At 42.4% G+C, this 4097-nt stretch overlaps 1 long non-coding RNA gene across 1 annotated transcript in view; it reads right to left on the reverse strand.

Moving 5' to 3' along the window:
• Window positions 1-25: 25 nt before the first annotated feature.
• Window positions 26-4097, reverse strand: part of LOC108795222 — a 10896-nt gene continuing 6824 nt past the window's right edge. Inside the window, exon 3 of the long non-coding RNA XR_001941745.1 lies at window positions 26-67. This is a non-coding gene — a long non-coding RNA (uncharacterized LOC108795222). The remainder of the gene's footprint in view (window positions 68-4097) is intronic.

Raw genomic sequence — 4097 nt, forward strand, 5'->3', positions numbered from 1 at the left:
AAAAAACGATAGTGCAGCAATAAAAAATAAAAAAATAATAAAAACCAGATCCAGTGATGTCTGCCACCTGCGATAAAAAGAAAACAGCACTCTTAAATCAAATGGAATAAACAAAAAAAAAGTTGAAAGCAAAAATAAAAGCAAGTTGAATGAATGAGCGATGGGACAAGTCGAGGTGTGCCAGAGACCTGGGCGCCTTGTGACAAAGGAGCAAGGTGACTGTCCCAGAAATGTTGGGGGTCTGCACCCTGAGTCAGAGAAGAAAGTCAGCACAAACCTCTGACAAAGTACAAAAGCAGCAGGGGAAGGGCTATGCGATCCAAGAAAAGAAGTTCAAACTGCTTGATCGGATCTCGTGTTTTCTCTGCCTCTATTTTTTTTTTTTTTTACAGTGAAGGCATTCTTTCTGAAAGTAGCAGGATGGCGCCAGGCGGCTCAATGATCGCAGACAGCTGTGGCGAGACGCAACTTAAGGAGGTTCCACTGTCATCAGTATGGAGGGAGGGGACTGTCACACAGAGAGGGAGGGAATAGGACACCCAAAGTCACACACAGCCCCTGTCCCGCCCACTCAACTCCGCCCCTCCACTCTGCCTGACAGCTCAGGGACTGCAGTGTGGCCCTTTAACTTCTCCTATAGTATCCAAGGCTCACGGCAGTCACATCGCACTCGGCGATGCTGCCCGGCTGATCGTACTGCCCCCACATGCCAAGAGCCGGCCGGTCGGAGCTGACTGTAATAACAGCCAATGAGGGAAATTAAAAGTTACAGATACTCCTAACATATCATCAACCGTCTCCAATGACAGCCCACGATCTTAAATCCCCCCACCCCCCTTGTATCTACTAAAACTCGATTGTCGGGCAGTCCTAATTCTGTGTAGCTGTTTGTAGAACAGAGCTAGCTAAAATCGAGGCATGGGACGGATTGAATAGATGGCTGTCCCGTTTGCTTTGTTGAACTGACACTGAATTGCTATGAAACACACAGCTAGAGTTGTAGTCAATGTAGGACATGGCAACAAGTAGCGTAGGGAGCAGAGATTAGGAGGGAGAAGGGCTGCGAGTTAGGAAATTGGAAGCTGGCCTCTGATTGGCTGCTTGGCTGCAGATCCTGAGCCCTCCGGTTTCCCTGGGTTGAGTCACTGCATCCCCTAGCGGCATATAAGCAACAAGCTGAGACTTCACTCGCTGCTACTATGTAACCTCTATACTACTGTACTATGAGGGTCCTGTGTAAGGGAAACACTTCTAGGAGAGAGAAAGATTTGAAATTTGAAAGAAATAATAATAGAAAGAGAGATTATATATATATCAATAAAGAGAGAGAGAGAACGAGAGAGAGAGGGAGAGATTTAAATAATAGATGTATAATAGGTATATTAATAGAAAGATACATTATATATACATAAGTGGACAAATGAACAATATATAGAGATAGATAGATAGATAGATAGATAGATAGATAGATAGATAGATAGACAGATAATACAAAAATGGACAGTTAATGATAATAGAAAATTAAAACATGAATACGGCAGCTACAGCTGCTCCGATCTGTTTGAAACCAGAAAATTGAAAGATGGCCAGGTAGATAGATAGATTGATATATCGATAGATAGATAGGTAAATAGACAAAATAGATAACACATATATGACAGAAATATAGATAGATAGATAGATAGATAGATAGACAAAATATATAACAGATATATGATAGAAATATAGATAGATAGATAGATAGATAGATAGATAGATAGATAGATAGATAGATATACAAAATATATAACAGATATATGATAGAAATATAGATAGATAGATAGATAGATAGATAGATAGATAGATTATATAGATACCATAGATCGATAGATGACTGATTGTAGATATATATGCAGAGTATTGATGCATGAAGTGCAGCTGCTGAACATATTGCAGATTCTCCTTCCTATTGTCCGATAGTTCTGCCGGTACACCCACCTATAATCATTCCGTTTATTCATAGAACATCTCTCCCCAAAAATGGGATCTATTTCTGCCAAAACAAATTGCGCAGTACAGGCTGTCTAGGTTGGACGTACGCTCTATAATATGTCAGCCATATCTGTATTGTATTAATGTTCCTTCATATTCCGGTAGGAACAATTATTACCGGGGTGGTTCCGGGAGCTGTGTTCCTGTAAATTACTCAGATGTCTTCTGTTCAACCAACCAGGTTCTGGGGAATTACAACAAAGATCCCCCCCACCCCAACTCTGTACTGTGGAGTGTGAAGTGAACGCTGGGTAGGAGGAAAATTGTTCCCATAGTAAATGTATTGAATTGTGTGTATTGTGTATTTCCTAAAAAAAAATATATATATACGTGTGTAATATATATATATATACACACACACGTGTGTGTGTATATTATGCGTAGTTATTATAGGACATTGAATCCCCCATAGAGATGCAGCGATGAAGATTGGCTTTTGATGTGTGCATACAGGAAGCATCAGGCCCTGTCGGCACGGTCAGGTATACACAGGTATTTGTAGAGAGCCCCCAGTGTACACAACGTTTCACAATGCAGCAAACACAACACATCACTCAGGGATTAAGTGCATGTGACATAAAGCAAACACAGCAGCGATAAAGAGCTTACGCCCCCATTATACAGCACACTGGTATTTCGTTAGAAAAGGATGGATATTAGCACATATCTGAGCCCCTTGTATGATGGAATCCCATTAATAATGACGTGATAATATATGAAGCAGTCCCAGAGATGTGCATAGGTTGGATCGGAGCGATCCCAGTGCGAGCAGCCTTCATTGTCCTGTTCCCAGCCTGTCCTCCCACATTGGGAAATGGGAGCTTGCTCTTTTGATGCTATGCATTGCCCTGCACTGGCCAGCCTGACCGACGCCAGGAACCGTGACGTCACAGCCCGAGTAAACAGCCAGGAAATGAAGAATTACAGGGCACGGGCCAGTGGGTTGCCAGGGCTGCCACAGACGCAGGGCATCCTTTCATTTTTAGCTACCAAGGCTTTGCGGAGCACCACAAGTCCCAGCATGACCAGTCAGATGCCCTGGAAAGGCTTGCATCAATCACTCTGTCTGAAAGCTTCACCCCAACAGAGCACTTTATTTAATGTATTCTCCTGGCCAATTAAGGACACTGAGCCGGCTGTAGATCATTCATTGTCCTCCTGACATATCAGTGATCTGCAGATACCATCAGGTGTGTTCTGGTGGCATCAGTGAATATATATCATTGGGTACACTGGCTCCCATAGTAGCTGCCCTTTCTATGTATTTGTGACAGTACTAATTGACCTGTGAGTCATAGCAGCTTTGTGATGCACTAATACTCTTGTAGCACAGATCCCTTTAAAATCCGAAAGAGTTTTCAGCTTGTCAGTCTTCAGTGTGCCTTGAGGCCATCTCTGTGATTGTTTACGTAAGAATTCCTGATACCAACGCTAATATTTCACTGTATGGCTCCATATGACTAAAGGACAATCACAGTCTGCTACAAGGAATTGCAGTCATCAGCTTACCGTTTAAAATTTAACTATTCCTCGTCTAATCCTCGGATCCCCCTCAATGGCCATTTTATACAGCAACTATGTATCTATGATCTGCCTAGAAAAAAGAATGGCACTGACTACAATGTAAGCACAAATAAAGAGCAGAAAATGTCTTTCTTATTACCGGGAGAATAAATGGGCTGGTTAGAGGTTAGCCCTCGAGAGACTATGCTGAATGCTGGTAAGTAAATTTAATATACATGAGTATATAATCAAGAGATCATGATGAATAGGAAGGGCAGCAGAGATGAGACATTGACAGCAGCCCAGATCTCAGATAAGACACAAGCAGACACAGCATTGCCCTATATGTGAATGGAAAGAAGCCTTGAGCCGCTGGGCACACTGACCACTGAACCCACCCCAGCAGCTCCTAATTGACATCTCAGCACTAATAGTCCTCTTTGTTTGCCCAATTAACTAAAACAATAGTGGAGTGAAAAGACGTCTAATTTGGTTTGAAATTAAGGGACCTGGCACCGAGATCCCAACTGATTGTGTGCTTTTTCAAGCTGAGACATCCAAGG

Source organism: Nanorana parkeri, unplaced genomic scaffold, assembly GCF_000935625.1.
Source record: "Nanorana parkeri isolate BGI_ZX_2015 unplaced genomic scaffold, ASM93562v1 scaffold27, whole genome shotgun sequence".
Taxonomy (NCBI): Eukaryota; Metazoa; Chordata; class Amphibia; order Anura; family Dicroglossidae; genus Nanorana; species Nanorana parkeri.